The sequence below is a fragment of the Pseudonaja textilis genome, chromosome 1 (assembly GCF_049901715.1).
Source record: "Pseudonaja textilis isolate UNSWEBS1 chromosome 1, rPseTex1.2, whole genome shotgun sequence".
Lineage (NCBI taxonomy): Eukaryota > Metazoa > Chordata > Lepidosauria > Squamata > Elapidae > Pseudonaja > Pseudonaja textilis.
Window position 1 is genome coordinate 304,873,904 of NC_141990.1, and position 19,487 is coordinate 304,893,390.

Genomic DNA, 19,487 nt, shown 5'->3' on the forward strand with positions numbered 1-19,487 from the left:
TCTCAGATTAATAAATAAATCTTACGCTACACTGTTACACCTTAAGGATAATCATATTTATTTCCCCTTTTCATGGATATTTACAGGCATAGATATTTACACACAGAAACTTCTCATCTTGGAAATAAAACTGCCAGGTAGGATCTCCAGATCCAAAGGGATAAGCCTTACCTAAGAGGTGAATATCCTCTTGAAGAATATCATGATATTATTACAGAATTATTCTAAAAGGTCTAAAAATATACTGTCAGAACAGCAAGAAAATGTATAAAATGGCAAAAGAGACATCTCCAAAATCTTTAGAGAGATATTAACTTAAAAGGGGAAAAAAGTGTCAGCAACATGACTAGAAAGAATTAATGTGTCTGGGAAATGAATGCCTAGTACATGAAGCCTGGCTAGTTAACTGCACATTATTGAATCACAGATCAAGTGTAGCAAGGAAGTAAAGATGGTGTAAGCAGCTAAAATCATATCAAATTATATATATAAAATAAAAGGAACTAGACAGTGATGGGATTTTAAAAAAATTACTACCAGTTCTGTGGGCATGGCTTGGTGGGCTTGGCAGGGGAAGGATACTGTAAAATCTCCAGTCAGAGGTGGCATTTGCTGGTTCTCCAAACTACTCAAAATTTTCAGTTCTTCAGAACTGGTCAGCACCTGCTGAACACCACCTCTGGACCTAGAACCAAATGGGAGGGGAAACAGGGAAGTAAAATTACTGGGTCAGCAGTCTAGGAACTCAAGAGTTGAACAACCGATTCTGAATCAAAATTAGAGAATGTATTTGCTCAAGGACCAAATCAGCAGGCTGATGAATTCTCCAAATATTTAGTCTGTAATCATATCATAGTCTTAAAAACAGAATCAGCAATAGCAATAGCACTTAGACTTATGTACCACTTCACAGTGCTTTATAGCCCTCTCTAAGTGGTTTACAGAGTCGGCATATGGCCCCCAATAATCTGGGTCCTCATTTTACCAACCTTGGAAGGATGGAAGGCTGAGTCAACCTTGAGCTGGTGAGACCCAAACTGCCAAACTGCAGGCAGCAGAAATAGCCTGTATCTTAACCACTATGCCACTGCGGCTCATATCAGCACAAATAAAAGAAGTTACTGGGCCAAGGATGTAGGTGAGACTGACATCTTTCTACAGATTTTTTCTGTTCCCAAGGAAAGAAGATATAAGACAACCCTATATTAAACTGGGATATGAATTCAGCAGTAGATACAATGTATACACTTCCTCCTTCAAGGGCAGCTTGAAGTTTACTGTTAATTTCTGTTTTTTAACATCACTATTTTCAATATTATTTGTTGGAGTGGTTTTACCTCAAGCAGATTTGTCAGAGTTAGAAAAAGAAATATCTGAGGTGGGGGAAGGATCTTTGGTTTTTTATTAATATGTGGTATTTATTAATATGTAGAAATATACATGCACATCAGAAAAATGTCACACACGTGAAATGACATCTTTTTTTTTTTTGCTTTCTTTTAGCAAGGTACATGAGTGGCATTGTGGCCTAGTGGTAAAGACACTCACCTACCAGTCAGAAGGTTGAGATTTCAATCCTAGGTAGCAGCAGATGTTTCTCTCCTGGTCCCTTTTGTTTGGAACCAAGATCCTTCTTCTGTGGGTATTTGACAGTCATGTCCAATGCTAAGTACCATGTTTCCCCAAAAATATGATCTACCCTAAAAGTAAGCCCTAGTTTGATTTTTTTTATACTTGCCTCCAATATAAGATCTACCTCCCAAAATAAGCCTGAATCAAGACCCCTGAATCGATCTAGAGCTCTGTTATCAGCTACAGAGGCCTTCAGGAAAACCTTGCAGGCCTTGCTGGCCACAAAAGAAGTTCCTGACAGTGAAAAGGAGGTCAGGGGGGATGCATGCAAGTGAGGTGAATCGGTAGATAACATCCCCTCCCCTCCAAAAATAAGACCTGGTGCCTTTTTTGGTGGCAAAAAAATATAAAACAAGGTCTTGTTTTCAGGGAAACATGGTAGCTGTTACTAAGTTTTCATGTTTATTTGTGTGCTGAAGAGATTGGGAAATTGGACTATCGGCAAAGGAATGTAGGAATGCAAAATGTTTCTCTGTTGTCATGAAAATGTTTTAACATTGTATGCCACTCAAGTGCAACAGAATATTTAATTCCATAAGTAGCTATAGTATTAAATGACAAATAGCAGTGAGAATCAAATAAAATTTAGCTACCCTGCAACTTCATTATTCCAAAGTCATGAAAATCAGTCATGGGGGATGGAAGTTGCCCCAATGATCTATCCATTTTAAATGGATCTGTGTTAAATTACTAGGTTAGAGGAGTTTGCATTTTCAAGAAGAATTGGAGTTAACATGATCTATTATTTTATAGTATAGCCAACTTTAATCTACAGCATCTTATCTTTTATCATTGATAACCACCCTAATGATCATGTGATATTGTGAGATTGCTTGTTAAAGTTCTTGTTTACTCACTAAACTAAATTGTGTTTAATGATTTGTTTCCCAAGTTTTATATCATGTGCTGCTCTGGCCCAATGTACTCTGAGTCGTTGACTGACCTACAACCATTAATAAGGATTTTTTAAAAATACAACAATATAACATAAATTTCCCATCATGCAGGAATAACCTACACATAGAAGACATTCATCTGCTAGGAGGGATTTTAAAAATTACACCCTCTCAGATTTCAAAGCCTGTTTTTAAAAACTCCAGTTTTCTGTGGTCCTGACATATCTCCAGCAGCTGTGTGTGGCCAGCCTCTTCAGATGCAGAGTAAGGTTCCTTTGTGATGTGCTTCTTCACAACAGATCACAGGCAGCTGAACAAGGACTGAGAAAGTTCTTGCAAGTGAACCTGGACATTGATCTTGGATAGATCTGTGTCATGGGAGTCCAAGAAAGCCGATTCCTCCTCTAGTTAGCATTTCATTTTGAAGGCATTCCTAGACAACCAGTTCCTGATGGGTTCTGTCTTTGAGGAAGAGTGTTGCTGGATGCTGTTTCTGGTGAGGCTGCTGAAGATTCTTTTTCATTAGTTAGGACAAGGGTGTCAAACTAATCATGGGCTGGTTTTGTCATGTGATGGCCATGCCCATCTCTGGTTTAGCAAAGGGGGAAAAGATGTGATACGTCACATGATGACAACGTGTCATCATGAGTTTGACACCCCTGAATTAGGGAATATTTAATCTTGGTGTGACATAAAGCCAAGATCCACCCTTTGTTTTATTGTTTGATCTATCTATTAAAGTTGTTGGGATATTTATGGATCATGATGATGATGATGATGATGATGATGATGATGATAATAATAATAATAATAATAATAATAATAATAATAATAATAATAATAATAATAATGATAGAACAACTAGTAACCAACAACACTAGACTGCCTCAATCTCATCTTCTGCAATAGTTTGAATTCAATTTACGGAATACAAATTAAAGAACCCTTTTCCAACAGTGATAGACTTTTGTCTCAACATACGTCCACACAAAAATCATCACAATGATGGAATCCCAATTATAACTTCAAAAAAGGTATCTGTGATCTTATAAACAATGATCTCTCATCCCTTGATTGGCAATTTCTATTCACTGGATGTAATATTGTAGAAGACCATTACAACATATTTTTACTTGAAGTCAAGAGTCATCAAACTATATGAACAATTAACAACTCCCAAAACCAGAAAAACAAATTACATAACAATAAGGAGGCTTCAATCCAAAAAGAAATCAGTTTAGTGGAAAAACAAATCTGGACACATTGCCAACTTCAAAAGCCGATACAAAAATTTATGCCACCAGATAAAATCTGAATGCACCAATTATTACATTAAACAAGAAGAAAACCTTCTATGCACCAATTCCACCCACGCTTTCTACAATTTTGTAAACAACAAACTAAAAGACTCAATGTTCATCCCACCCCTGAAAGGACCTAATGGTAAAGACTGTAATGATGACACTATTAAAGCCAACCTCTTTAACACATTCTTTGGCTCAGTATTTGCAAACAGCAATGGATCATGCCCAGTATTTCCTACAATGATCTAATACATATCAATTTTACAGAAGACAATGTTGAAAAAGCACTACACACAACCATCTCTATCTATTGGACCAGAAAGAATATGTGCCTACTTCTTAAAAAAGCTATCCACTGCCATAGCCAAACCCCTAAGCATAATCTTTGAAAAATCTTTCAGGACCAGCTCCTTGCCAAAACTATGGTCACAAGCCACAGTCATCCCCATCTTCAAAAAGGGAGACCCCAGCCTAGTTGAAAATTACAGACCAATCTCTTTATGCTGCATCACCTGTAAACTCATGGAATCAATTATTAACCAATCCATCATCCTCCACTTAGAAACAAACAACCTACTCTCTAATAAACAATTTGGTTTCAGGGAAAAACTATCATGTAATCTGCAACTCTTACACTGCAAAAACATATGGACTACACAACTCGATCAGGGCAAAACAATAGACGCAATCTACATAGACTTCTGTAAACCTTTGATTCAATGGTACATGACAAACTACTCCTAAAACTAAATCTTATGGTATCTCTGGACACCTGCATAACTGGATAGAAGCATTCCTGTCAAGCAGACAACAAATGGTCAAAATTGGGAGCGTTCTATGAAATTCTGTACCTGTCAACAGTGGTGTCCCCCAAGGCAGTGTTCTAGGACCAACTCTTTTCATACTCTACATAAATGACCTCTGTGATCATATTAAGAGCAACTGCATTCTCTTTGCTGATGATGTAAAGCTATTCAACACCACAGACAATACTGCTACCCTTCAAAAAGATCTTGACTATGTATCAGAATGGTCAAACAAATGGCAACTTCAAATCTCAACAAATAAATACTCTGTCCTACATATTGGCAAAAAAAATCAGAAAAAAAACAGGCTGGGTAGTCAAGACCTTGTTGATGATCCAAACTCTGTCAAAGATCTTGGAGTACTCATCTCTAATGATCTAAGTGCTAGAGCACACTGTAACTATATAGCCAAAAAGGCATTAAGAGTGGTTAACCTAATCTTATGTAGCTTTTTCTCTGGTAATATTACACTAATAACTAGAGCATACAAAACATTTGCTAGATCAATACTCAAATACAGTCTGGAACCCACATTACGTATCTGATATTAACACAGTTGAGAAAGTCCAGAAATATTTCACAAGAAATATTTCACTCCTCTACTCGTTGCAGAATACCTTATGCCACCAGACTTGAAATTCTAGACCTAGAAAACCTACAACTACACCATCTTTGGTCTGATCTAAGTATAGTATATAAAATCATACATTGCAATGTCCTACCTGTCAATGAATACTTCAGCTTCAACCATAACAACACAAGAGCAAACAATAGATACAAACTCAAGGTTAATAGCACCAAACTTGATTGTAGGAAATATGACTTCAGCAACAGAGTTGTCAATTTTTGGAATACTATACTTGACTCTGTGGTTTCTTCCCCAAACCCCAAAAACTTTAACCTTAGACTGTCTACTATTGACCTCACCCCTTTCCTAAGAGGTCTGTAGGGGGCGTGCATAAGCGCACCAACGTGCTTACTGTCCCTGTCCTATTGTTTATTTTTTTTATTTTCTTATATGTATCCATGTATTCATAACTATGTTTTTACTTATACCTATTATCTTGTAACCAATTGACAAACATAAATAAATAAAATAAAAATGATTAGACATCAGCCATTCAACACAACAACTCATCATTGCTTGATTGATTGACAGCCACTGCAAAAGCCTACACCAGTAAATTGTTTTAGTTTCCTTTATGCTGATCAGGCAGCTATGATCAAACGGCCTTTAGACAAAGTCTCCAATCCAGATAACAGATAATCAGAGTTGGAAGGGACCTTGCAGGTCATCTAGTCCAACCCTCTGCCCAAGTGGGAGACCCTACACCATTTCTGATAGATGGCAGTCCGATCTCTTCTTGAAAGTCTCAAATGATTATGCTCCCACAACTTCCGAGGGCAAGCTGTTCCACTGATTGATTGTTCTCACTGTCAGAAAGTTTGTCCTTATTTCCAGGTTAAATATCTCCTTGTTTAGTTTCCATCCATTATACTTTGTCTACCCTTCAGGGACTTTAGAAAATAGCTTTACCCCTTCCTCTCTGTGGCAGCTCCTCAAATATTGGAAGATTGCTATTATGTCTCCCCTGGTCCTTCTCTTCACTATACTAGCCATGCCCAGTTCCTGCAACTGTTCTTCATATGTTTTAGCCTCCAGTCCCCTAATCATCCTGGTTGCTCTTCTCTGTACTTTTTCTAGAGTCTCAACATCTTTTTTATAATGTGGTGACCAAAACTGGATGCAGTACTCTAGATGTGGTCTTACTAAGGCTTTATAGAGTGTTATTAGTACCTTACTTGGTCTCGATTGTATCCCTCTGTTAATGCAACTTAGGGTTGCATTAGCTTTTTTGGCTGCTGCTGCACACTACTGGCTCATATTTAGCTGGTTGTTGCCTTAGTTAGGGTTTCTTCATTCTCTCTCTTTTAGAGCCTCAGTGGTGCAGTGGTTAGAGTGCAGTACTGCAAGCTACTTCTGCTGCAGCCAGCTGCCTGCAAACTGGCAGATCGAATCTCACCAGGCTTAAGGTTAACTCAGCCTTCCATCCTTCCAAGGTGGGTAAAATGAGGCCCCAGATTGTTGGGGGCAATATGCTGACTCTGTAAACTGCTTAGAGAGGGCTGTAAAAGCACTAGAAAGCAGTATATAAGTCTAAGTGCTATTGCTATTTTTCCATAGGTTCTCAGTTGGTTTTTGATTCAAAAAAGGCTCAGTGGTTAGCGTATTATAAGCAGTCCTTGACTTACATTTTTCACACTTAGGACCGTTGTGGCATTTCCATGGTCACATGACTTACATTTGGATGCTTGTCAACTGACTCACATTTGTGATGGTTGCATTGTCCTGGGGTCATGTGATCCCCTTTTGCAACCTTCTGACCAGTGAAGTCAATGGGGAAACCAGAATCACTTAACAACCATGTTACTAATTTAACGACTGCAGTGATTCACTTAACCAATATGGCAAGAAAAGTCGTAAAATGGGGCAAATTTCACTTAATGAATTTCTCACTAGCAACATTAGTATTGGGCATATTTGTGGTCATAAGTCGAGGACTACCTATATATATCTCTATTGTTATGAGGTACAGCAGGATACAAAACATAATTACATACTAACATGATCTTCAAGCCTAAATTGCTGGATACTCTGAATCCAGAAGATATTATTATTGGAGACCTGGGCATCTGCATCTCCCACTAGTTTTTTTTTTTTTTTCAAAAAAAAACCCAGTGCACCACAAACTCTTCCCCCCCCCCCCTTGAAATGTGCATGTGAGATCTTTTTGTACAAACAGAACAAGTACAAACAGGCACAACATTGTGTTTTTAGCAGGATAACTGGTTTGACTCTCCCTGGGGACCATGCTGTTTGGAGAAATGACCGCCAAAGGAGATGCCATGTCTTCAGTTTCTCTTGTTGCCACAATAGGTTCATCCTGTCCAACTCAGTAAAAAGCCATCTGGCACTTTAAAAATAACATGGGGACAGCTTCTCCTAGATTCCATTTTGCCTGCAAAAGATTTTTAGAATATCCTAATGAAGTTTTTTTCCCCTTCATTATTAATCATGTATAGCATTTTATATAGGCAGAAAAAAATGTAAATCTGTGCATTCAGGAAACTCATGCAGTCATACTCAAAGTTCATTAGGAGATATTCTTCTTCTCTTCCCCTCTTTACACATAAAATTCAGTTTCAATATCCAATTTGGACATGATCATTTAAGGTCTGAAATGTTGAATTTCTTTGCATTTTACCAACATGTTCTAAATCCAGATTTAGTTATCGCTTTAAAAAAAAAAAACTCTACAAATGGCTAAATAGAACGTCCAAATTTATTTTGAAATTTCAAATGATACGGAAAAAGCAAGGACATTTAGTGTTTTTTTAATACCCAGGAGTCAGTAGAAGAATCAACAGTAAAAATTCAAAACAACATGCTGGATTAGTTGGAATTCAGTCCTAGACAGATAAACACCAAATAACAATGTCAGTTGGAGCAATAATTCCTAGATATGAAATAGACATATGGATATAAAGTATAAATATCTAAACCATACTGTCTATTAAAAGGTCTAGAAAGTATTTAATAACAAAGTTTGTTTGGCTATTAAAGCTATTTATGCTCCATTTTAAACCAAATCTGTTGTTATCAGTTTATAATAGATATGGCCTAGTTATTAATTTTTCTCCAGAAAGTTTCAGCTTTTATTTTTCTACTTATTAATTTTGCAGGCAAAGAAAAGCATGAATTAGCAAAAATCCTCAATAAGTATAGATACCGTGTTTCTCCAACAATACGGCCTCCCCCAATAGGAAGTCCCAGCATGTTTTATAGGCATAAAATCAAATTAAGCCCCTCCCCCCAAATTAAGGCCTATATTAAATATGTGAAATGGGGGGGAATGGCGGGGGGGCTTGCTGTTAGGAAGTACTTTGGTCACATACCCAGATATGGTGCTGCCTGTGTTGACTTCGGCATTGGTGGGGCACTTAGTATCGAGAGAGCTTCCACCACTGTTGCTTTCCCTTCTCCCTGTGCTGCCGCAGCATTTAGAGCAATGCTGCGGTGTTCGGCACAGCCATGCAGCGTTTGGCGTAGCCACGCGCGGCCAGTCTCCCTGCAACTGGAGCCCAGAGGAGACACTCGGCTTCAGGCGCTCCTGTTGCCGCCTTCCCTTCGCCTTCGAAGGCAAAGCCAATCCTTTTAAAAATGATGCCCTACTACCAGTACGACAAAGCCTCCCCTTCCTGAGAGGGCAGCCCAACCCCACATGGGGAGGCGAATCTCCCAGGGCCGCAGCGCAGGATTGGCCCACCCCGGGAAAAGCGCCCAGCCACCATCCCAGCCTGGCAGAGTGTGAAGAGCTTCACCTGGGGCACACAGTGCAGCTGACAGGCAGGCCCTCCTGCCCAGTGCCAGAGCTCTCACCAAGGCAACGAGCACCTCCCCACTGGGCCCTCCACTCATCCCGCCAGGGCCGGACCAGAGCCGTGTGGGCTGGGCAGAGCCGGGAAAGTGAGCTGCGGATGCGCAGCTGACTGCCAAGCGAAAGAGCCAGGCTGACCCGAGCTTGGCTTCCTTCCCAAGTCCCTCCAGCCCAAATCCGAAGGGGCCACCAGGAAGTGATAGTGCCCACCCATCCGTGGACAGGGAGGCGAGGCGATGGCAGCACTGCTTCCCTGGCCAGCAGGTCCAGCAGAGAGAGCCTGAAGCCACCCATCCTTTCCACCCCTCACCCAGCCCGTCCCCATCCCCACGCATCTCCAAACACACCGGCAGCTCCAAACTCTGCAGCGGCACAAGCATCGGGCAGAGGTGCTCACTCGGCGGGGCTCAGCTCAGAGGAGGACGCAGCTCAGGCCATCGCCTTGCCTCCCTGTCCACGGATGGGTAGGTGCGATCACTGCCTCGGGTGGCCTCTCCCAGTGGCCCCTTCAGGTTCAGGCTGGAGGGACTTGGGAAGGAAGCCAAGCTCGGGGCGGCCCGGCTCTTTCACTTGGCAGGTGAGTGCACACCTGCGGCTTGCTTTCTCGGCTCTCCCCAGCCCACACAGCTCTGGCGTGGCTCTGGCGGGATGAGCAGAGGGCCCAGCAGGGAGGTGCCCGCTGCCTTGGCGAGAGCTCCACCACCGGGCAGGAGGGCCCACCTGTCAGCAGCACTGGGCGCCCCAGGTGAATCTCTTTGTGCTCTGCCCAGCATCAGGCAGGGATGGTGGCTGGGCACTTCTCCCGGGGTGGGCTGATCCTGCGCTGCGGCCCCGGGAGATTCGCCTCCCCACATGTGGTTGGGCTGCCTCTTGGGCAGTTTTGTCATACCGGTAGTAGGGCATCGTTTTTAAAAGAATTGGCTTTGCCTTCGAAGGCAAAGGGAAGGCGGCGACAGGAGCGCCTGAAGCCGAGTGTCTCTGCCAAGCTCTGGTTGCAGGGAGGAGCCCTGGCTGGCTGCTCATGGCTGTGCCAAATGCCACAGCATTGCTCTAAACGCCACAGCAGCATGGGGAGAAGGGAAAGCAATGGTGGCGGAAGGTCTCCCTATACGAAGTGCCCCACCAGTGCCGAGGTCGACATCCAAGCCTTCGCCGCCCGCCTGCCCAAGGATGCAAGGGGGGGAATTAAGTCACCCCCCAAAAGACGGCCTAGCCATTTTTTTGGGGATCAAAAAAAAAAAAAGGCCTGGCCTTATTTTGTGAGAAACACGGTAGTCCTTGACTTACAACAGTTCATAAGGGACTTAAGATCATTTTTCACATTTATGACCATTGTAGCACCCCTATGGTCACAGGATCAAAATTGGGATGCTTGGCAACTGACTCATATTTATGACAGTTGCATTGTCCCGGGGTCATGTAATCCCCTTCTGTGAGCTTCTGGCAAGCAAAATCAATGGGGAAGCCAGATTCACTTAACAACCACATTACTAACTTAACAACTGAAGTGATTTACTTCATAATTGTGGCAAGAAAGGTCACAAAATGGGGAAAAATTCACTTTTAAAATTTTTCACTTAGCAACAGTAACGTTGGGCTCAATTATAGTCATAAATCAAGAACTACTTGTGATAACCGTTCTGTTTCCTGCCATAAAGGAAGGGTTTCACTTTGCACAACATCAGTCCTCTGTTTGGCCCTGTTGTTGTGCAATACTTAAAACATGAAAATATGAAAATGAAATAACCATCCAACAGTGAGATTATGCTTTAATGTTAACAAATGATGGTCATTCTCTGAATATTCCAGACCTGAACTGATGCTATTATCCGCTAGATAAAATGAAAACACTTTTATTTGGAACTTGATTGTTGGTGGCAATATGCTGACTCTGTAAACCACTTCAAGAAGGCTGTGAAGCACCATGAGTGGTATATAAATCTAAGTGCTGTTGCCATTGCTATTTATTGACATGTAGGAAAATATTAACAGGCTGGATTCCTTACGCCTGTCTGTCCAATAGCACCATCTGCTGTAAAAGAGGTATGTGGTTTTTTTGAGAAGAAGAATGCATTTCTTTTTTTCATTTTACATAATACTCGTTCTTTCAGAAGGCATGGAGAAAGGTCTTCCCCTTTCTACAGCAGACTATACACTCAGAGTTCCTACAGCATCTCTTCCATCAAATCAACTCCCTGTTGTATGCAAACAGCATATGTTAAGATGTTCTCATGTCAGGAAGAATTTCCAGATTCATTTTCAAATTTTGCTAATTCATTATTTGCAACTCATCATCATCTTTATTTATTTGCATGACTTTAGATTTTTCTAATCAAATAGAAATCACCTGAATTTTAGAATATGACTCAGTTTTACATACATATGCATATCACATCTCATCGTACTCATGACTTAAGTACACTTCTGGGTTAAAAGGATTACCCAGTGACATCACTGTTGCCCTGAGGAGAAATCAGATGTCCCCAGCAGGAGCTGGAGCGAAGGATGGGGGCTCACCCTGCCCCATGGCAGCACTCAGGTCTCAAACATGGACTTGCTAACCTCCTATTCAGTGTCCTAACTATGTGAACCTCCATGCTCATTACATGTACAATACACACATACACACAAAAACACCACACACACACACAAAGTTTAGTATAATTAGATTTATTTTAAAAAATATTCAAATAAAACAGGTTCAGATAATACAGCCATGTCACAACTTTTTCTTTTCACTGATTTATTTATTCCTTCAACTTCAGGGTCTATGTGCCAGATAAAAAAAAGGAGGGTAACATCAAGAAAGAAAAAGAATCATAGAATTATAAATCTTAGGGCTGGAAGGGATCTTAGAGGTCTTCTAGTCCAACCCTCTTCTCAGGGCAGAAATCCTTTTTTCTATCTTGGACAAATAGTTGCCCAATCTCTTCTTGAAATCCTCCAGTGATGGAGTACCCCCAATTTTGGGAGGCAAGCTGTACCATTGACTAATGGTTCTCACTGTCCGGAAATTTCTCCTTAGTTCCAGGTCGGATCTTCCTTCGCTCCTTGTCCTGCCCTCAGGTGCTTTGGAGAATAAATCAACCCCCTCTTCCCCATGGCAGCCCTTCAAGTATTAGAAGGCAGCTATCATGTCACCCCTAAGCCTTTTCTTTTTTGTTATGCTAAACAAATGATAATAAATAAATGTTAAACAAAATGAAGTTTACTTTATTTCTAAGATTTATAGCATTATTCCATGATACGTATTTTATTTATAACATAAATAAATAAAAAGAAAGAGGCTACCCTCTGGCAACAAATAAATCAAAGAATGAGAGAATTAAAAAGAGTGTACCTTTCCACTGGTTCTCCAGCTATTTTTCTAGCTGTTTTTTTTTTTTTTTTATGTAGCCATGGATTATAGCATGAATGTAGGTAGTCCTAAACTTACAACAGTTCATTTAGTGATATTCCTGTCTTCTCTAGTAGTTTCTTTGTTAAATAAAAGTCGGATGTAACCTTTTAAGGGGAGACAAACTTTTAGCAAATTAAGTAAATTAAAATATGAACTTGTCTCTCTACTATTATTTCACATATCTAATCTATCTGATTCCACAGCATAGAATTAGATAGTCAATACTAAATGTCATCAATCAGCTCAAAATTTTACAGGTCACAAGATCATCCAAAAATGAGAAAGAATTCTATGTTTGGAAGTGGAATTCTATAAGCCTAAGCAAATTGATAACCTTCCAAAATAAATCATCTCAATAAAACAGGCTGTGAATTCTTTTTCTTTCTTTCTTTCTTTCTTTCTTTCTTTCTGTCTTCCTTCCTTCCCTTAACAACTGTGTTAAGTGTTAAGTTCTTTTCTTTTCTTCTTTCCTTTTCTTTCTTTCTGCATAAGAAAGGTTCCATGATATATTCCCTAGATCCAGATCTGTTGAATAATAATGTATTTTTATAGCCTTTCATTTAACCGAGGATGTAGTATTTCTAGGATATATCTGAAATATGTTCAGATCTACTTTCATTTCAATGGTGGGCAACTTCCACATGGAGGAATCTCCTGTGTACAAAAGGTGTTACATAAGGCCAACAAAATTGGAATATGTGTCTCTTATGGTTTTCTTATAGCATTAATGAAAACACACTTCTTTCAATAGAAATGGCATTTTATTAGTAATACCATGCATATACATGTGTGTATGTGTGTATGAGAATGATACATATTCTAATAGTAACTTTTTAAAAAATCATAAAAACCTTTCAGAAAGGTCTCACGCAGGTCCAAAATATTCTGTTTATTATACAACACAAAGCAAGTCGTTCCAACCTAGAAGCATAAAATGCCCCACCTCCACATCTGAATCAAGTTTGGTAATTCCCGGAATATCTGATGTCATATTTGCTGCCTTTTTTATATAGCCCAGCTAAAACTTCTGTCTGACTTGTTAGGGAGGGAGGGAGGGAGAGTCAGCTTTTTCCCCTCATATCTGTGGTTATATTAGAACCACAGAAAATTGAAGTGAAATATAAGTGTTGGCCTTCTTTTAAGCTCCTTGTCCTTATTTACCTTTTTTTAAAGCTGAGGTCCCATTGCTCTTAGAAAAGAAAACAACTGCATAATGTATAATATTATAGTTTTTATATTTTAGCATGCCCTAGGATCCTGGATTTGACCACAAAACTTACATTTTTGAAATGTCAGTAATAAATAATCACATCTACACTTATAATAATTGTTATTATTAGAACGGAGCATGTGGCATACTGTGAGCCAACGCAAATGATCTAATTCAGATCAGGCATATCATCCCAAAGTGCATCATTATGTCATTGCAACACAAGGTGCTTCATTAAAACAAGCTAAAAGCATTCAAGTAGTCCAAATGGGTTAAAATACTGAGCGTTGTCCACAGTGCTGATCCTCCTTCCCTCTCTCTCTGTCTCCAAGAATCTTTACTTGCACTCTATGCTTATGATTGCTATCCACAAGGCGTTCCCTTGACCTGCCTGTTGCTGAATCGTAAAACAATTCTTTGAACCTTGGACAGGATTTAAGAATTTAGTGATGAGACTGAAAGCTCATCTGCATTTGTGTGTGTGCATGTGTCTGTCTGTCTCTCTCTCTCTCTCTTTCTCTCTCTCTCTCTCTCTCTCTCTGTATGTGTATGTGTGTAAAATCAGTTGCATTTTGCCCTTATGCTAATAAATTTGGGAAAAGGTAGACTGGGCAGAAAATTCCTGGAGTTTAATTTGGAGCATTCTACTTGAAATACTTCCTCATGGTGTTGCCTCCTGCACTCCCAATGCTTGCATTAAAATGAGAGCTGTGGGGTTTGTTTCTATGCCCTTCCATACAGTTAAGCCATCTGTGCCTAAGGCAATAAACAATGAGGACAGAGCAACTTCCCAAGTGACACAAGCCACCCTATACCTTCCTACTTAGCAAATATGAATGCAGGGGAAATGGACAATCTCTGTCTGGTTTTTTTTTTAATAGTTGTTCTTCCTCTGGACCTTAGAATTTTTAACTGTACTTTAGAATGTTTTATGCCATTCAGAGCCATTATAGATTGGAGCAGATATATACCTGTAAAAGTTGTCTTCAACTTACAACAGTTCATTTAGTGACTGTTTGAAGTTGCAACGGAACTGAAAAAAGTGACTCATGTCCATTTTTCACACTTATGCAGCATCCCCCTGGTCACGTGATTTACATTTGGATGCTTGACAACTGACTCACATTCACGACAGTTGCAGTGTTCCAGGGTCTTGTGATCATCTTTTGTGAACTTCTGCCAAGGAAAGTCAAACCAGAAGCTGGGAAACCGGATTCTCTTAACAACTCTGTTACTAATTTAACAATTGCAGTTACTCACTTAACAACTATAGCAAGAAAGGTCGTAAAATGGGGCAAAACTCACTTAAATTTCTCAGTTAACAACATAGTTCCATTGTGGTTCATGTGGGGTCATAAGTTGAGGACTACCTGTATTAAAATAAAATAAAAAAATCAAGTACATTCTGTGGGTGAGAGAAACTTCATGATTGTGATTAATCAATTTAATCAATCCTTTAAAAAAAAAACCCAAATTACTATACTTACTACATTTTTTGAGAAAGTGGACTGTATAACTGTAGTTGTGTGACAAAAGCTAAAATTTTCAGAGGGTAATACTTTCTTGCACTATATGCACAGTACATGTATTTTGACAACTGACAGCATTAATTGATTTTCTGTAACTTTACTGTAACCAAAAGACTGATATTGCAGCTTTATGAAGATATGGCCTATTTCACTTAATAGACTGAAGACCTGATTGCACTTGTCAAACTATGAGCTAATTGTTTATAAATTAGTCTTTGTATGATAAGTATAATGAAATATGTGACTCATTTAAACAAAATACAGTAGATTAAAAACAGTTACCGGTATATAACTGCATTAGAAACATTATATGTACTTGAACAATATTTGCATTAGCTAAGTATATATAGAATTTTATGTTTACTGTGAAAATGATTTATCCTACTGTTTTCTTTACTTTGTCATATTTCTTTCACTTTTTGTTAAAGCACTTTTTGTTATTGGTTAAAATCAATTTTAAAAATCAGCTTAATCAGCCCATAGTTCTAGCTGCACAAATCTTATGATGACAATCTTTGACATTGTTCTTCTATAGCTCTGAATTATAAAAGTAAAATCCAATCTATAAAAATATAAATAGAATACTTTTCCAAAAAGTTTTCTGGCTCTTATGTTTACCAAATTATGATATTCCAGCAACCAATGGCTTAACTGCATGTGTGCATGGGCAGATTGTCTTTATCGTATGTCTATGTGCACAAGGGGCATAATGAATGGAGCAATTTTTGTATTTCTTGATCTAAAACCATCTTGCATAATTGTCAGTGTGCATACAATTCCACCATAGGTAAAACTAAATTTATAAACTGAACAGGGAAACAGCATAAACCTTGGAGTGCAGATGTGGATTTTATGTTCAGGCCTCTACCATTTAAAGTTTTCAAGTTCCGTCAAAATTGTTACAAACAATGGCTTTTTGTGAGAGAGCCAAATACCATGAACAGATCTTTGTAGACCATCCAACCATCCTTAGCTAGAATACATGTTATATAATTTTCACAAGAAATGAAGGCTCACATAATAAGGGAACTTTAAGGCACAATATTTCATATACTCAACCACACATTCATCAGCCACAGAAATACAGAAAGAAAAGTGCAGAATACTGTACATGTATTCTAGAAGCAATATTTCATCCATAGTTTCCATTGAATGAAGTAGGGTTGTATTTCTAAAAGTTGTTGCACAGTTTATGCAGTCTTTCAACCTGAAAATGAGGCATACAAAATTCATCTTGCTATTTTAGAATTAATACAAACTAAGGCTGAAATGTTGATACAATTCACATTTCCAAATGGGCAAAAACTCAACATTAGCTTGAATAATCCAAATGTTTCTATAGCTATGGTGGTGAAGACTTTGACTTGATTTTTAAAATGATTGTTAAATCAGTACACTTTTTACACAACGAAGGTCAGCTACAATAACTTGTACCCTGCTTTTTTAAAATTTCATTTTTCTTGGACAGATTAAAGTGCTAATGGATACATTCAGTGATTACAAAAAAAGCACTGAGGTTGATTTGATTGAAGCCAAACTGAGATTGATTACTGACTCTGACTAAGCTAAGTCCTTGTAATACCCCAATCTCTGAAGGTTGACAGGCAAAAAGTTGGTGTCCATAGCTGATTTATTTACATTTTTTTAAAAAAAATGCTAGCAAATGCATGCAATGTTCTATTGAGTATGAAATATCTGATGCCACTTTTTCTTTAAGGTTTCAGTTCCTGATCTCACCAGAAGATGAAATGGAATACTAAAATATAATTCTAACTGTATCTGGTTGTATGAACTCAGACCTGTGCACAAAGCTCAGCATGCAAAGCACAAGGAATTTAAAGCTTGTTAATTATAATTAAGCAAAAAAGGGGTAAAAAAGAAGCCCATCACATGTAGGCTTCAAATGAATTTAATAAGATTGAAGGAGGGGGACATATCACTGGGGTAAGGAATGTGTTTTGCATGCAAGAAGTTCCCAACTTTAACTGATGGAATGTCCAGTTCAAAGAGTCTGCGATGAATGAGACTTATAGGAGATGCTGTACTCGAAAACTATTACTAGTCACAGCAGACAGTACTTCATTTTAAAAATGCCATTTATGTGTCTCAATATAAAGCAATCATGACATATGTCCTTGTTCATTATAATGGTAACATTTGCCAAAACTAAAAGCATCTTTCAAGTTATTACCATATCTAGTTTAAAACAGTTACCATGGTGCCAACCAGAGAGGATTTTGGGGATTAACCAGATCTTGGTTCAGAAGAATTAGCTTTCAGTTGGGAAGGGCTATTTTTAAAACATTTGTAAATAATTGACAGAATGCCATACATATTGCCACCTAAAGGACAATAAGCATCCCTTTAGTTGACCATGGGCTGTACCCGAGGTGGTATTCAGCAGGTTCTGACCAATTCTGGAGAACAGTAGTGGAATTTTTGAGTACAGAGAACTGGCAAATACCACCTCTGACTGGAGATTTTACAGTATCCTTCCCCTGCCACACCCATAGAACTGGTAGTAAAAAAAAAATGAATCCCAACACTGGGTTGTACTTAAAAGTTTTGAAAAGGCAAGGTCTGTGAGAGGTGAAATTATGATGCAAAGGAATGGAGCTATGTGACACAAATGGGCAGGGACAGGAATTTTTTTGTCTTTTTCTCTCTTTTCTTTTGAAGTGGGGCATCTAAAATACGAGATACTATTGGTACAGGACACAAGAGAGATTATCTACAAGGTATAAAGGCATTCCAAATATACAGTATGCTAGAAATGTAAACAACATGAAGAAACATTTTGAAAATCTTTCAAAAATTGGATTGAAATACATACATTGCTAAAGAGGGTGTTAGAACAATATTCAGCTAGAATCAGAGCTTTCCTATTTAGGAATGATGATTGGGGGGGAAACTATGACTGATTATTTCAATATGATTACTATAGCAATACTACTATATATACAAAGATGGAAAGATTGGGTTCTAACTACCATAGAGGAATGGACAAGTGACTTTTAATTAGAGAAAGATCGATATGTACATTTATTGGTAAATGGAAAGCCCTTATGGACTTAAATGAAAAAAAGAACTTTATTTATGATTTTAATGATTACACAAGATATAAGAAGAGAGTCATGATTTAACTTTAGAGAAAGAGATTAAAATAAAATTGAACTTATAACTGCTGCAAGGAATATCAGAATATCTTTATACTTTTATATTTTTTATATTTCTCTTTTTTCTACTTTCTTTTATTTACTTTCCATATTGCATTTAATTTTTCTAAAATTATTGATATTTCTATCATTTTTTCATTTTCTCTGTACTAATTTAGCTGTATTCTTATAATTGTTTTTAAAACTTTTAATAAAAGTTATATATATAAAAAATAAAATACTATGCTAGAGAGGAGGCATAGTTTAACTAAAGATACCTAAGGATGGTCGATCACCTCTATGATCTTATAGCTACTTTAACAGATCACATTCTTTGGATTTTCAATTATGGCCAGATATTTTCAAACTGTTTTGCTTAGAGCTTAAGATTCAGCATAAATAAATAATAATAACAAATACTGGGGTTTTCTTTTTACAGATCAACAAATCAACATGTTATCAAGCAAAACAAACAAACAAAAAAGCTACTGGGACTTTGGAAATTTTGCCAAATATATGCAAAAAAGGTTTAAGTGAGATGACCCAACAGTTCCCAGCAACTCACATGCATTAATCTTTTTAGTTACAATAAAACTAGGGTAACTTTGTGCATTTTTGGGTGGAAGTAAAACTTCTTGGTTTCAAGAGCTTACACTCTGGGAAGTAGCTATAGGAATACAACTACAGAAGAAGGGTTGTGTCCACATTTAACTAAGGGTATAAAGTTATTATGTGAACAAATTAGAAGTTTCTGCCCTGAAAAAAGAGGGATGCTGTTCGTTAAGAAGGACTGGTATACTGACAAAAGGCTAAGATGAAAAGAGCTATCAAGTGATAATAAGGCAAATGAAAGAGTTATCTAGAATTGTTTTTCATCTATCAGCTTCCCTTTTTCAGGATCGGATTGGTGAAAGTCTGCCATTTTAGATGGTATTTTAAAGGTGTATGAAAGGAAAATGAGATATTCAGTACTGCATGGTACTTCTCTTTCTAGGCTGGGGCATTCTTTATAGAATATTAATCTATTAATAATGTCACATTACTGTAAAGCACAACTCAATGTCTAAGAGCAAAGCTCACTCAGGCTGTAACAGGCTTCACAGTTATACACTCTTC